This window comes from Bemisia tabaci, chromosome 1 (assembly GCF_918797505.1).
Source record: "Bemisia tabaci chromosome 1, PGI_BMITA_v3".
Lineage (NCBI taxonomy): Eukaryota > Metazoa > Arthropoda > Insecta > Hemiptera > Aleyrodidae > Bemisia > Bemisia tabaci.
The window spans coordinates 35,771,940-35,789,104 of record NC_092793.1 but is presented as its reverse complement, the minus strand read 5'-3'; the positions used below and the strand labels follow the sequence as shown (position 1 = coordinate 35,789,104).

The window sequence follows — 17,165 nt, the reverse complement described above, 5'->3', positions numbered from 1 at the left end:
TGATCTGGCAACCAGATACAAAACACAACGATGTGGAGATGGAGATTGGGTTTGCCGTATGTGGCAACACTTGTATAGCTCACCGAGAGGGGCTGGCTCTCGAGAAAGAACTGATATACAACTGTCATGGCGTCTACCTAGATGGGTCTTGTTTCTCTTGTCGTCCGTTCTCAGAACCTAACATATTGGTCAAAGACAATGTAGGCTTATACTGGGTAACCATACTGATAGGGAGGAGAGATTCATCCAGTCTTGATGAACTTCCTTGCACACTTTTCACCAACCCATCTGCTTCACAGCTGCATCAAAAATAGATTTTCCAATGAGGACACAGTGTGATTCAAACGAGTTAATGCAATCGTAAAAGATTGATTACCTACATAACTCGTGATCCCGTTCCCTCGGAAGTGGGCTGTATCAACGCAACATTTTCACGATGGCCATGTACACGGATTTATGACTTGCAATTAAAGGGACAACGTACATTCAGAGTTTCTAGATTTGCCGCTGAATGAAACGGATTCACATTTATTAAAATTCTAAAGAGAGCAAAGCTGACAACAATAAGTCCTTTTAAACACCAAAAAGCTAGCGCCCCTTTATAGTCGCAACGTTTTGAGTGCGGCAAGTTGTTTAGTGTTGCGAGTAAATGGTTGGAAGTTACAGTCCATTTGGGTAATACCTACTGCTTCCCGCCTCATTGAAAGTATTGGCGTAGACATTTTCAACCAACAATAAACATCCAGCCATCGACGAGTTAGGTTGTGAGACAATGTGATTGATGAGACATCTTCTTTGGAAATTTAAAAAAAAAAAAAACTCAAGTAAATGAAGGCAGAATTTTTTTTTAAAAAAGTAAATAAATTGCTTAAAAAATCAACAATTCTAGCGGGGTGGTCCCGGTACGTATCATTTGAGTGTCAGCTGCAGCCCATCTTCTTTTAGGCACCAAAATATAGGTTCAAGCATTGAAGGTAAAACGACAAAGGAAGGATTAAATGAATGCTCGAAAAAACTCCTCTCACCTAAATTCTATTGAACACTTCAAAGCTGTGAAATTCGAGTTGCAATGGATTCTAATGACTTCCTCAGAATTGAGTTTGTTTACTTAGAATTTAAGAATTGACTGTCAAAATGATTTTGGCGCTCACAGTACGTAGCCGTCTCTGAAGTTTGAAGGTGCTAGATGACATAAAAATGCTAAGTAGTGAAAGGAAGAAAGAAAAATCGTCACGAACTGGTGGAAAGGTGCGTTTCCATTTTACAGCAATTTTCAAACTCGCTCTATTACCCTTATTATTGGCACTACCCTTCCAGTCACATCACATCCACAAGAGTATCGGGACCGTCTCGCCAGAATTGTTGATTTTTTAAGATATTTATTTACTTTTTTTAAAAAAATTCTGCCTTCATTTACTTGAGTTTTTTTTCAATTCCCAAAGAAGATGCAAGAATCTGATTTCAAAATATTTATTCTATTCTTGATCTGAACGAGGGAGGTCTCGTGAGTATTACAATGGTTCCTTATATAGCTATTGTAGGGAAGAAGAGTTGCGGCTATACCTAACGTGAAGGCGAATAATCTAGCGAAAAATTTAATAAAGTTCTATGATGTATGAGAGTTGAATTTTTTTTCCTAAAACGCAAAACGTAGAAAAAAGTGAGATTAAACCGCGTATCACCATTTCGGTGTTTCAAAATCTGCGCTTTTATTTTATTTTTTGTTGCAGAAAAACGAGCAAACTTTTACAGCTTGAAATTTTTAAAGAATATTCTCATTACAGAGAAGGAAAATCTAGGAAGTTTTCAAGAAATTAAGTTGACAAGTTTTCCGAAGAAAAAATAAAGTAGGTATGACAAGGAGTCTGCAACGTTGCAAACGGAGATACGTAGTTTGAATATTTTGGATAAATGCTCCGTCGCACAGTGGGTCTTTGGAAGGAAGTTTTTGGACAGACTTTTGACACACAGTGTGTCACGAGAAGAGAGTTCTTTGACAAACGTTTTTAAATCCCTATTTCATTTAAAAATTGTTGACTAATAACTATACCACACTATAAACTACCGCGGAGTCTATACTCATCCTTCGGAAAATACACACATCCCGCGGTGGATGCGCGAGACCCGCAAGAATGAGCCAATCAATAACTAAATACTCACAATCACACTAAAAACACGTGCAAAGAGCGAGGCCCCTTTTCGGTTTAAAGTTAAAGGACACGCTTGCTAACGATATAAAAAGCTAAAAAAAAAAACCAGTGCGGCTGTGTCCGGCGGGAAACGGATTTTAGCGCCTACAAGACTGTATGTATATACTTCACTATTTGCGTGTACATACATTATAGGGCGTGCTTTAATCGCTGAAAATTCGTAAACTGTCCGTCTTGGACTAACGATAATATTATTTTACAGCAGTGTACGATTCAAGTCGGAATCCTCGGGTCAAAAGTATGATGTGGAAATTTTACATTCCTTTATACTTATTACTACAAGCAATTTATAATAACTGTATATTGCTATGTTTTGTATGTTATTTTATTCCTTCTCCGAGAATGTTTATTGTTTCAATTTTTTTTCATTTTTATGATCAAAATATTTTATAAATTTGGAATTCCTGTTAGGAATCGCAAACCTTTTTTACTTTTTCCCTGAAAATTTGTTTGCTCTAAATTTTTTTTTTCGCACCAAAATCTAAGATAGTTCTGGAAGCACATTAGAATGACTCTGGGAGTGCTTAGCACTCGCAGTGGCAATTTTACGAGTTGCCAACACTGTTTTTCCTTAATTTATATCTGTTACAAATATCGATTGGAGCCCACTTCACACGCCAAAAATAGGAGCTGAAAATGGAGGTCATCAAATCATCGATGAGTTGCGCCGCGAGATTCCGCAAAATTTGCGCGTTACGCGAAAATTTTCAGCAACCAATGATGAGCCGGGACTCAACAGCTATCAGTTTATAAGAAGTTTTCCAATAATTTGGGTGCAAATTTGGATCAAACAATTTGAAATTTACAAAAAAACGACTGCTGAGTGACGACCACGTGACTTCATTTTCATTGACTCCTGAAGGATGGTTCTAATCGTTCGATTGGAACTTCTTAATTTTTTTAATACGGCAGCGAATGATTTGCATGCCTATGTGATTTACAATTGGTGTATTCCAAAGACAGTGTATTCTCCTGTTGTAAAAATTTGTCAGAAATACGATGGTGCCACTGGTTTCTCTGAAACTTTTCTCCGAAAAACTCATTTGAAATATGAACTTCTCGTAAGCTCAAGGAAGTTCTTATGGGTAACGCGGAAGTTGAGGAGAACGACTCCCTTAAAATCCTACTTTCATTTCAATTTAAAATTTATTTATTTATTTTTTTTATTAAATTAACAATTACGTTTAAACATCAACATTATCAAAATGCTTATAAAATTATTAATTGATAATATTTAAAATACTCGAAAATGGTTTTAGATATGAACAGAAGCCGAATTTAAATTTTCGAAAGTTAAATGGTGCTTATTTATAGTGTCTCGGTCAAAGACATTGAATAGAGTAGACCGTGCGCTCCCTATCTCCGCCGTGTCAGCTGAGCGTGGCAACTTCGGCGGAACTCCGTGATGGGCGGGCGGGGTGGGAGCTCGCGACTGAGCCCCACGCCCCGTAACCCGTAAACCGTAGGTCCCGGGTTCGATCCTCGGAGGCTTTTTTTTTTTTTTTTTTTTTTTTTTTTAAGCTTCACAATTAAATTTTACATTGGATGGACTATAAGAAGCTAAAAGTAGAACTTCGTTGAACACTACTGTCAAGGGAACTTGAAAAAGACAGCTCAGGATAATACTTCAAAGTTTCATGGCTGCGGAGGCCTACTTTCGAGTTCCTTCGATCAGCCGTTTGAACTTGTTTTCGTCTGCCAAGCTGAACTTAAGCTTTAATATATCCATTTTGATAGACTATATATGTGTTTGATACATGGGTAAACGTCAAAAAAAAAAACTTTTGCAGGACCTCAAAGTAGCTTCCCAAGACGATTTCATCGCTTGAGAGCCTTACTTTCAAGTCCCACCGATCAACCGTTTGAACGCGTCTTCATCTGCCAAGCTAAACTTGAGCCTACATGTATCCATTCTGATAGATTATATTTTTGAAACATGGTAAAACGTCAAAAAAAAAACTTTTACGGGACCTTTAAAGTGGCCTCCCGAGGCGATTCTTCGCCGCTCTTGAGCATAAGTTTCAATTCCTTCCGATCAGCCCCATCAACTCGTATTATTCTGCCTGGGTAAATTTAGGCTCTAAGGCATCTGCTTTGATAGAATATGAGAGTGGAACATGATAAAATGCATGGTCAATGGCATATGATAGCTAATAGTAGTGACTGCAAAGAAACGCGAAAACGTCATTTTCATGAGAAATAACTTGAGGCGATTGTGGATGATTGATCTGCCACTCATACTAAAAGGTAGTCTAGAGTCATGACAATAACTTCCGAGTAAAATTACGAGGTGCTCAGAGGTGCAAAGTATATTTTTTGGGTCCTACTTTTGCGATTTTATTGAAAAAACTGACTATGTCTAAGGGTTAATCTAGAGCATTAGAAATGATAAAAAAGAATTGTTTCAGCATGGGACATCTAGAAATTACCTTATATTTTGTGAATCAAGTACCCAAACACTTTCAGTTACGGTGAAACAACGAAAACAAGCCCTTAAACACAGCACTGCCGCTCGGTAACTGGAAGCGCACTCAAAAGTGCTCCGCGCGCCGCACTTCCCAGGCTTGTCACATCTTTATTAGTGTTTCAATCTAGATGATATTTTACAGGAGTCTTCTTTACAGTATGTACTATCGATCTGCGTATTGAAATCGAACTTTTTCCAAACTTCATTTTTCCGATTTATTGCCGCTTAAATCGGGCTATTGGACCATAGTGCGGCGTTGCCCGTACATAAAAAAATCAATTGCGCACCCTTGTAGCAAAAGGTTCTTTTTTTCATACTATTTAGAATCGAAATAGCTTCTGAATATAGCGTGTTTTACCTTCTTTTTGAGCACCTACACGCCGTGGAATAGAATGCTTTTTGGAGCATCCTCGCTCATCGGCTCGGGGATGGGGTCCGATTCCGGGAAGGACTGACCCGGCTTACCCTCGTCATCCACGCTTCACTCCTCGCCACTCCTCGCTAATTGCAGCATGTGAGAATGAGTGGATGCGCGTGCTACCAATAGAGGGTAACTGTTTCATGACCCCTGTTGAAATTTTGGCCTAACTGGCAGGCATTTTTTCGGAATCAGAGGCATTCTCTACCCGAAAGGTTCTTCCTTTAATCCAAGAGAGCGCGCCTCTGGAGCATCTCCCGAAAAATGACATTTTTTCCCCGTAACTATTGAATTTTAAGATTAGGAACCGATTTTTATGAATTCTCTCATCGTTACCCACATAGCACAGAATCTTATGTCAATACTGATACATATTGTTGGATGTTGATATGATATCACCAACACTAATGCAGTATGATATTAAGATTGTCGGTTAAAAGGTATACCGCGTCAGCATGAATATAACACTGATACCTTCAATATATCAAACAACAGTATTGAGTCAATGCTGACGAGGTAACAAAAAAAAAATAACACGAAAAGAAATTAACTTTCAAAAATGAAAAAAAAATATAGGAAGAAAAAGAAGCCGAAGAAAACACGGTGTTAATCAAAGTTATGATGAAAGTCGAGCCGCGGACTGATGGTATGCATGCTATAACAGCCTTAATAGGCGTGATTTTAACCCGAAACACCATCAGCTCCCTGTGGCTCAATGGCAGAATACTGGGCTAGGAATTCCGCGGTTCGGGTTCAAATCCACCCGAGGGCATCCGGGTATCTTACGCTACTAAACGTCGCAGGACATCAAGTAAGTGGTTCATAATATTCAATACTAGTATACTTGTGTAATTCATGTTTCAAACGTAATACATGTGTAGTACTATGAAAATGACGGTCATGGTCTGAACTTTCATATCTACTTGACAGAGTGCGCTGAGTGTACAGACGTGTCAGTGTCAACGTAGTAACGCATACATATTGTCGGTGTCCTGCAGTGTTCTGATGACCTTGTCATAACCCTGATTTCCATATGAAATCAACCTTTTCGGCCAATACTGTAACAATATTTTGACAGCTCCAAATCAGTAATTAATAAATACTGGGATAGTCTTGATATAATATTAAATCAGGATACATCAGCATTATATAAATACTGACACTACTGACGTGTCAGTACTATTGTAGTATTATATCAATATTCTGTGCTATGTGGGTACCATGTAGAATGTATAGTCCCGAAAATTTTAACGTATAATTTAATAGTTTAGATAAAATAACGAAGGAAACACCATTAAAAGCGCAAAGAGCGTTTAGAATTTCCAACTCATTCCAACCGGCCTCGTACTTCACTGCAATGTTTAACTCGACTAGGTCCAAATAAGAAAAGCATCACACGTTTTCTCGTCAAAATTTGACGTAGAGAACATTCACATCACGAGAAGTTCGGAGGTTAACTCGTAAAAGATACGGTAAGAGATTTTTTCCAAAAAGATCCAATGGAGACTATATTCTACAAATGACGTATTTGCAAGTGATTTTTTTTTTTTTTTAATTGAAGTTCATTGAAAACTTTTACATTTTTTTAGGATTTAATTTTTAGACCACCCGTTGAGTAATTTGTTCCTGCGGTAAAATTTCGAGGATGAAACATGTTGCATACTGCTACTATCCTTAACTTGCATGCCCAGAGGCTCATTGCTGCCCTAAAATATCAAGGATTCCTTAACAAATGCAATTCTTATGGCTTAAGGAGACCTTAATGTTTTAAGTGCGACTATGAATACGACCCTATAAGCCTTGAAGTTAAATGGATAGACGGGTTTACCGATGCAGTTTAACCTGTTAAAGCGAGGACAACCTTTTTTTTATTTCCAACAGTGTTCAACAGCGCTCTCCTAATCGAAACAAAAACTTAGATTTCACCCTTCATATGGAAATTTTTAAAATCGGCCGATTTGATCAGGGCATGCGTGGTAATAACTAATCAATCAATTTCATTTAACTAACACAGACTGTTAAGTCAAATGTATTTTATCTGAAGCAATACATCGATCAAGATTTTTACCATTCGATTATCATCACGTAAAGTGTTTTTACTCATGTTTCAAGTAAAAAATTTAATCAATTTCAAATAAATAAATGTGTGACATTGCAGAACGGAGCGCTTTTTGGGATATGTTGGGTTATGGCGCGAACTACTATTACAAATTCTCAATTAATGAAAAATATTCTGCTGAGATACCACATCAGTCTATATTTCTTTGCTACAATCGTTATTTCCAGAGAAAGTACTCGAGCGTGAAGTAATTTCTTATTTGTAGCCAGGCACCATTACTATAAGCTCTCTTACCTCCTCTTCCATTTTTTTTTCACAGTAGTTCTACTGTCCTAGTGGGTCAATTTTCATCATTTTTACGATGATAGCATACAGTCCCCGGATAAGCCTCATTTATCTACATTTTGAAAATATGACCTCCTAAAGATCTACAGGGCTGATTTTCGTGAGTTTTGCAGTGATTGATACAATTAGTGTCCCTAGATGGGTCCGTTCTCTTTAGATTAACTCTAAGGAACCTGCAATCCAGGCCACAAGGAGCGCGAAGCGCGATCTCCGAGGGTTGGGCTGGTAGCGGCCAGGGGGCACAGGCACACCCACTACACTGAAAAAAATAATCGGTGGGATTTACCAGAGTTTGGGTGTTATTTACCATACTGTTTACTTGATTTTTTACACAGTGAAGCTGCAGCATAGTTACCAATATACCGGTATGGTAAATAACACGATACGGCTGACACTATGCGACACAGTGCCAGTGTGGCGTTCCCGACTGACTAGTATGGTAATTTCAAGCATCCAGATGCTGCGACAAACCTTGTAGATTCTAAAATCCACTCATCTTATATTATTAAATGCTTTTGATGAAAGTCGTGGATATTTTACTTACATCTTACTTTTAGAAATTCCGTTACATACACAATCAATGGCAGTTAAAGACAGTTTCAACGAGAAATAGCAGATAATTGCTTCACTGATTTCAAGTAAATGATACCAAAACCATACTTGTTATTCGCATTAAGGTATCATTTACAGACTAAATCAGATCCTCGGAAAATTTAATTGCATATAATAAATAGTGTTCCATGTTAATCATAAACTCCTATGTTGGTACTACGTCTATTCTAGTTAAATCTTGTTTTGTCAAGTTGTCACTCTGAAATATCTATTACCCACAATACATTGCACACCTTGTTCATGTTCGCAAGAGCAAATCTTCGAGTTCTTATTAATTAAATTAAAGCCCTGAATTAAACTAAAATAAAGTCAATTTAAATCAAATCGATCAGGTTATGGGCCGCAGTTCCTTCAAAGTTAAAGTGTAAAACGTCGTTCGAAAAGTTTCGCGTAAATTCGTGGTTGGTGCCGGTTGATCGTGCATGCCTGAGTGACTGTGCCAAAATGGCAAAAAGTGACAGAGAAGATGTCCTGCATATTCAAAACTTAAAGGATCCCGAAACGTACAGTATTTGGTATTTTCAAATTCAAATTTTATTTAAGGCAAGAGATCTGATTGGCATCGTAGACGGTACGGAGAAATTGGAAGATGCAACTACAGCAGCAACCCAAAAGGATTGGAACTCAAGAGATGCTAAAGCTCAGCATTACATCGTTTCAACACTGGATAAATCTGTGATTCCCCACATAATTACGTGTACTACAAGTAAGCAAATGTTTGATTCACTCAAAATAATCTATGAGAGAGACAATAACCAGCAAAAATGCACACTCCTAACCGAGTTTTACAACTTCAAATTTAAATCCAAGCAAAGTGTTATTGATAACATCTCCGCACTTAAGGACATAACCTACAAGTTAAATCGCTTAAACCAAAATATCGACGATACCATGCTCATGACAAAAATTTTGTCAGTTTTACCTGAAAGCTATAAACACTTTAGCAGTGCATGGGATTCTACTAGTGAGAAAGACAGAACCCTCAACAATCTAGTTGGCAGATTAGTTCAAGAGGAAGCGAAATTGAAACTATCGGATGAAGATACTGAAGGCGCAACTTTTCACGCTGCCGTCAAATTTAAATCTAACTTCAGTAATAATGTAACGTGTTATGAATGCAACAAGCGAGGTCATCTGAAACGAAACTGTCCCAACTTGCAGACAAATTGTACTCTGACAGAAGCATGCAGGAGAAACGACAATCATCTAGCGATAAATTGTTTCTTTCGACGTGAAAATCAAGGGAAAAGAAATAACAATACAGGTAAGAGTAACTCTCACAATAATGATAATGATGATAATAAAGCAGCCTTTTTTGCTGAAACTGAAATATTCTTAACTGAAAATGAAACTAAAAGTGAGTTCTCAGACAACTGTGATAAAGTAAATTTCATTCTTGACAGTGGTTCGACCAATCACCTTATCAATGATCAACGTCTCTTTTCCACGTCAGACCCATGCAAATTCGACATCAAAACGGCCAAAAAGAGCGCAACCATTTCGACGTCGGATGTTGGCTCGATTGTATCCAAAGCATTTAATTTAAATAATGTATATCACGTGCCAGATTTGTCCAGAAATCTTTTATCTGTCAGTGCAATTACAAAAAATAAAGGCAAGGTAGTGTTTGACAAAAATAAAGTGCAGATCTTAGTTGACAACCGCGTAATTATAGAAGGTCATAAAACAAATAATGGTTTGTACACCGTTGATCTAATTCCTGAGCGAGAAGTTCTTGTAGCTCAATCTCATCATGATAGTGTCTACAATGAATGGCATCGTAAAATGGGCCATTTAAATGAAGCTTATCTAAGGAAGCTGACCGATCTAGCCGATGGTATTCCTCATAATATTTTAAAAGCTGATGATAGTGTTTGCTCCGTGTGTGCCGAAGCAAAACAAACCCGACTGCCCTTTAAAACTGTTCGAGAACGTGCTGTTCGTCCATTAGAGCTAATTCATAGTGACGTCTGCAAACCAAGCAATCCTCCCACGCCTGATGGCAAGCAATATTTCTTGACCATAGGTATTAGACGACTATACGCATTTCTGCAAAGTGTATCTAATGTCCCATAAAAATGAAGCAGAAGATTTTATCAAAGAATATGTTTATGAAGCAGAAGCTAAATTCATGACGAAGACAAGCAGATTAAGATGTGATAATGGCGAGGAATATATCTCTGATAATTTTAAATCCTGGCTCAAAAAGAGAGGTATTAAACCCGATTAGGTACAGTGTACCACACACACCACAGCAAAACGGTAAAGCTGAAAGATTAAATCGCAGCTTAATGGAAAAGACCCGAGCTCTCCTATTTAATTCTGGTCTAAACAGTGAAATGTGGGGCCATGCTGTTCTAACAGCGGCCTATTTATTAAACCGATGTCCATCCGAAACTGTGAACAGAACACCAGCTGAACTTTGGTATGGCCGAAAACCAGATTTATCAAATCTTAGAATTTTTGGTTGTGTTGTTTACACTAAAGTTTTAGGTCCATTACGGAAACTTGATAAACGAAGTAAAAAGGGTGTCTTTATTGGTTTTAACACGAACAGTTACAGAATACTTGACCCAGAAACAAGGAAAGTTTACAACTCCAGAGATGTGATTTTCACAAATGAATTTGTAAATTCATCGAAACAAGATGAGGTACGTCACACCGCGATTAAAATAAATGATGAAAATGAAGAAGAAAATGAAATTTTAGATAATATAGACCAACATGAAGACGAAAATGAAATTGTTGTAAATGAAGAGCAGCAAAATGAAGAAAACCAGCCGATTCCTGAAATGCCAAATCTCAAACCAAAAAGGAAAATTGTCCTACCACAGAAACTTAAAGACTATGAACTTGACAAGAGACATCGTGTGGCAAATCAACTCGAAAACAGCGGTGAAGCCCTGCTAACATATAGTGATGTGATTCAGTCTCCTGATAAAGAAAAATGGGAAAAGGCAATCCAAGAAGAAAAAGCATCTTTAGCCAAAAACAACACATGGGTATTAGTGAATCCTGAAGAAGCTCACGGCAAAGAACTCATTACAAGTAAGCGAGTTTTTAAAATTAAAGACAACGGTAAATATAAGGCTCGTTTGGTTGCCCGAGGCTTTCAGCAATGCAGTGAAAACCTTGCTTACAAAGAAATTTTTAGTCCAGTAGTTGAAAGTAATTCTCTTCGTATTCTTTTTGCTATTGCTGCAGAAAAGAAAAATAAGTTAGCCTTCTTTGACGTAAAAACTGCATTCTTGTATGGAGAACTTGGAACTGAAATTTACATGCGACTACCCGAAGGTTTTGAAGAAGGGAACAATTTCTGTCTACTTAAAAAATCCATCTATGGATTGCGTCAAGCATCCAACAATTGGAATAAACGTTTCATCACAACTCTCCGTAAATTAGGTTTCATGCCTTTAAAAACGGATCAGTGCATTTTCCATAACGCTGAATCCGACATTTATTTAGCCATCCATGTAGATGACGGTTTAGTAACTGGTGAAGATACAGACAAAATCAATAAAGTACTTAAAGCTTTGAATGAAGAATTTGAAATGACGGTATCAGAAAATGCCAGCTCCTACTTAGGAATGGAAATTGAAAAGAATGAAAAAAGGATTTTTGTTTCGCAATTAAGCTATGCTAACCAAGTGCTTAAACGTTTTAATATGCAAAATTGTAAACCAGTTAGAACACCGATTCAACCTGACAGCAACAATCAAACTGAAGAAGTCGTCGGAGACTTTCCTTACCGAGAAGCGATTGGTAGCCTACTCTATCTTTCTTGTAAAACTCGACCGGACTTAGCTCACAGTGTTAATTTTGAAAGCCGATCGATGGAAAATCCTACTCATCAAGATATTCAGAATGTAAAACGAACTTTACGATACCTCAAAGGCACCTTAAATTATGGTCTTTTTTATCCGGCTACTCCAGAATGTGAAATTAAAGCGTATGCAGACTCGGACTACGCAGGCGATTTGGTCAAACGTAAAAGCACAACGGGCTACTTGATCTTCTTCAAAGGAGGTCTCGTAGCATGGAACTCTCATCTTCAAAGTGTAACAGCCTTATCGTCGATGGAAGCTGAATACATTGCATCCGCAGAATGTTGCAAAGAACTTAAATATTTGAAGACTCTCACAGAAGAGCTTTGTGATAAAACTGTACCCGCAACTCTGTACGCTGACAACCAAAATGCTATTCGACTCATTGAAACTGCTCAGATGGGACGAGGTAGTAAGCATATAGAAGTCAGGTATCATTATATCAGTGAGCAATTTAAAGATGGAGTTTTCTCCATTGAGTATATTCCAACAGAGCATCAGTTAGCTGATTTTCTTACGAAACCCTTAACTTGTGTTAAATTCGAAAATTTCAGAGACGCAATAATGACGGCTATTGAGTAAATGTATTTCTCTTAATTTTTTTTTTTCAGATTATCGAATCAAATTAATTATTTCACTGATCTCTCCTTTCAAGAATCATAAAATATAACTCACTCTTTCCACCCGATTTTCTTTTTGAAGCTCTGAGCCTCATCTCCTTTGTATTATTTAAATTACCAATTTTTCCTTTAAGCATCCTTTGAATTCGCTCCATGTAATTTTTCTTAGTTTGCGCTAAATATTACTCAAAAAAAAAAAAAAAAAAAAAAAAAATGTAATGTTATTTTCTTTTTGCGCGCACCCTCTTTTGATCTTAAATGTTACGGAAATTTCCTTTTATATTTTTCCACTACGTATTTTGTTTAAGTTAAAAATTTTCTCTTAAATAGTTTATGATTAAGGGGGTGTGTTCCATGTTAATCATAAACTCCTATGTTGGTACTACGTCTATTCTAGTTAAATCTTGTTTTGTCAAGTTGTCACTCTGAAATATCTATTACCCACAATACATTGCACACCTTGTTCATGTTCGCAAGAGCAAATCTTTGAGTTCTTATTAATTAAATTAAAGCCCTGAATTAAACTAAAATAAAGTCAATTTAAATCAAATCGATCAAATAGATGGTTCAAAATATACCCACAAAAAGACACTACATGAAAATCCAATCGCACGGTTCACGGTGGGGCAGAAGCTGCCAAATTTTGCTTAAAGTTACAGTTAAACATCAATCCCACGCACATTTGTCTCTTCATCTGAGTTGTTGAGCTTCGAAAATTTTAACAAGAACATAGATATACCTACGAACGCAGTATTCAAAAATCACTTCTAGTCGATTATTTTCAAATTACTTCCGCACTTTTATGTTTTCGAAATGACTTTACACAAAACCGATATTCACTGGATTGCAGAACAACTTTGCGAAGGTTTTCAAATTTTCAGGATTCCTTCACTTTGCAAGCCAGATTCATTGTAGCAACTCCTAACCTCCAGAAATTGGTCGATACGAATAACGAAAAAATCTCAGAAAATGTATGTGGCAGATCAATATAGATAGATTCGAAGAGAAGACGGTAGTTTTAGGGACAATTCGAACACAAATTTGGGCAAATTACGCGTGGATTCACATGGATTAATATGGATCAATAAAACACAGCCACGGGCTCCGACCCTCAACGTGATAAATTTATAACTGACAAACAGACAAACGAAAAATGGCGGACCACAGACCGCAGCGCAGTCAAGCGGGAGCTCTCACCACGCTGACTATACCAGTATGGTAAATTTAACCTACCAACACCATGACCAGTCGCATACAGATGCCTACAGATATCAAACGCAAGTGTTACCATGTTATTCCATACTTTTAACTCATCGTATGGTAAAAAATACCCAGCTGATGGTGAGAAATACCTAAACGATGGACAGACACACCTAACTGATATTTACAATCCGGGTATGGTAATTTTTATATCGAGTATGATTCTCACTTTCATCTAGATGCTTAAATCGACCATTATTTGGCTTTTTATCACCATATTTTTTTTCACTATACCATTATGGTCAATCCCACTTCCACTTTTTTTTCAGTGTAGTTTAACCAGCCTTCTGTAATCAGACCAGTAAGAAAAGGGAATGACAAGTTAAAGTAATCATACGTGGCAATCTTCTTCATCCCTTTGTTTTTCTCACTAAGCCTGTTCTGGTCCGGGATCGGTATCTCCTTGATTTTGAATTGACATTCACATGTCTGCCAGCCGTTGGAGATGGACCGACAATACTAACACTTGCCCTCACTTTCTTCCCTTTTTGCTGTAGTGCGCGTAGGTCAAGGACCCATGACTTTTGTGCCTCTATTCTATTCTGCCGAAAAACGCCGCATGAGTCTAACATTGCCCTAACATTCGGAACGTCCCTGACTACCTGACGATTTCTACAGTGTTGCAACACTGAAGCACCTTTGATCGTTGGTTGAGGAACCTCGAGTTTTAATACCACTCCTATTGTTCTTCGTGATGAACCGTGAAGACTTTCGCCGCAGACCCTTTTCTCTTCTTTCAGCAATGATGCAAACAATTTTAATTGCTCAAAATATTGCCAATTTTACCTCAGAATGAATTTCAGAGTCAAATTCTAAAGAAAACTGTATAAAAAATTACAAAATTTGAATAATTTGATTGAATTTTTGATCTCTATCCCGACTAAGTCTGAGAGTTCCCGACAACATAAAATTCGTTGTAACCCTCGATTTTTACATTTCAAAAATATTTTCTTTCAGAATTTTACCCTGAACCTGATTTTGAGGTGAAACACGCAATTTTGTGACTACCTTGAAATTTTAGTATGAAATAAAGGGGACATGGGTCACGGTACGGAAGTCACGAGGATTTTGATTCTCTTGACGGAAAAAGAGCCGAGCCCTCTAGCCTGGGCCTCCAACTGCATTGTTCGTCCATCGCTGTTGCCATTTGCAGGATTAACTTGTAGTGATGACTCACTTTCCAGGGACGATCCGAAATGGAACGGAGTATATATTTCATCTTCACTTACGAATATTTTCCTTCCAATTTTTAAAGATAATTTCACCGTAATTGAAAATTTTAAAGGAGAATTTGTATGACTTCCTTTAAATATAAATATTTTACTGGAGAAGTTTAAAAAAATTCGAGTGTCCACATTCTTCCTCAGCATTGCAGCATTGGTCGTGGTCTCCACAGTGACTCGACGCCACGTCCCTTTATCTTTATCCCCGCATAATTTAGTTTCTACTATTTGGTACTCATTTTGTGGCTTCCTTGGTTTTTTAAATCATTTGTAATAAGTTTTTAAAAACTCTTAAAATTTTATCGTACAATATGATTTTATACAATCTCAAGAAATTTTTCACCCCCAATCGGAACAGAATTACATTGACAGTTCATTCTTTCACGGTTGGACAACTAGGAAAAATCTCTAGAAATTTTACCGAAATAGATTGCTTAGAAAATGATTTTACGTCATTGACCCCCCCCCCCTCACTCGCGCCAAAAAAAATTGCTCGGGTTTCGGCCAGGTTATGATAAGAAAAAATTTAAGTATTACAGGGTTTTTTTAAATGTTCTAGGTACTTGATTCAGATATGGCAATATAAGAAATTATCACTTCAATGTACTAACGACTAGAGTTGAAGCACCCTAAGATATACGTAGAATGTGCATCAATCTATGACGTGTTTGCTTCAACACTTTCAACTTTCTGGACACCCGTGTATTTTTTAATTATTTTGTAACTAATGAAATTTTCAAAGGATGCTGAAATTGTTAGGCTGATTGTGAGTTTCGAACTAATTTTTGCATCCGAAAACTTTCTGCGCTCCTGACCATATGAGGACGCTGACTCTCCCTTAACTTCACCAAAACAAGGGATTCTAAGGACCCCTATAAGCAATATTTTGTGACTTCTTTCAATTTTTGTAAAGAAATATCGTAAAACAATCTTGGAACCTCTCATGATTTTTTCCCCAAGAGAACCTTCTCAACGCCAAGACGCTTAAACAGGACGAGGAAAAGTAGGTACAGTATTCACTGATTAGGTTGCATAAACCCACAATTTGATTGGATTAACGATTTAAGAATCAGCCTGCACTACAACATTTAGGGATTTTTAGAGGGAACATGATGACGATTGGACCATTATAATGACTCCTCCTTACGGGGTTAACATAGAAATTCAGTGGATTACATAAAAAAGGTGTTTTCTTTAATTTTTGTCAATTTGTATAAAATTACGTAAAATATCTAAATTTTGTGTCATTCTATGAGTTTGATTGAACTGTATCTGACAGTGATACTCTACGTATGAATATTTGCGAATTCAAAATCTGGTACGCGCCATTAGGGGTTGCTTGTATTATGCCAAAAAATTCCAGTTTAACAACTCTTGACGTGGAAATAAAACAAAAATGTAAACGTTTCCCAATAAAAATTGCATGAATGATTTTTTTACAGAAAAAGGGACATCCAGGTAAAATCTGAGCATACACACATACATAAGAGTCGCTCTCACAGCGCTATCTGGCGCTCTGCGACGCCTAATCGCCACAAAACTCAGTCCTCCTCACAGGTCATCAGGGAGTTGGCACTCCCTCATCTCATCCATAACTCCCTGTCGCCAATCTTTCTTCGTCTCCTCCCAGGAGGAACCCAATCAAGCATCTTTTTTGGCAGCCTCTCTTCCGCAATCCTATTGACATGACCGTATCAGACAAGCTGCTTGGTCATGACGTCGAACACGATGTCATTTTCGACTTCCATTATCTGAAACGTAAAATCACTTCCAAATTTGAGCAACACGTAATAATTTCGCTCACCAGGTGTTGAATATCTTTCCTTGAATGTCTCATTTATTTAGATTTCGGAAAAAACAACTTCTTAAGATAGCAGTCAGTGAGGTCCGAAAAACAACTACAGTTTGAGAAAGAGGAAGCTCAACCGATTTCGAGGTATTTTCATTTTGCTATATAGGAATAATAGTTGGGAAGGGGCAGGGGGGAGAGAGCCTGTAAAGAAAGAATCAGAAACGTAATTCTAACCGGCCGGAATCTGGAACTAAAGATCCGCCTCTGGATCCGGACTAAAGATCCGCCTGTGGATCCGGAAGATTACACGGATTGCGGTGCACCCTTGAACAATG

At 37.5% G+C, this 17,165-nt stretch overlaps 1 protein-coding gene across 24 annotated transcripts in view; it reads right to left on the bottom strand.

Annotated features, from left to right (window-relative positions):
• LOC109038096 (calcitonin gene-related peptide type 1 receptor) overlaps nucleotides 1-17,165 on the bottom strand; it is a 506,731-nt gene that overhangs the window by 198,500 nt on the left and 291,066 nt on the right. The window contains exon 3 of one of the 24 annotated variants that reach the window (XR_011899861.1): nucleotides 16,438-16,789. The exons of the other annotated variants lie outside the window; for them this stretch is intronic. The gene's annotated coding sequence lies outside the window, so the exon portion shown is untranslated. Of the gene's footprint in view, nucleotides 1-16,437; nucleotides 16,790-17,165 lie in introns of those variants that run through there. 24 annotated transcript variants of the gene reach the window in all.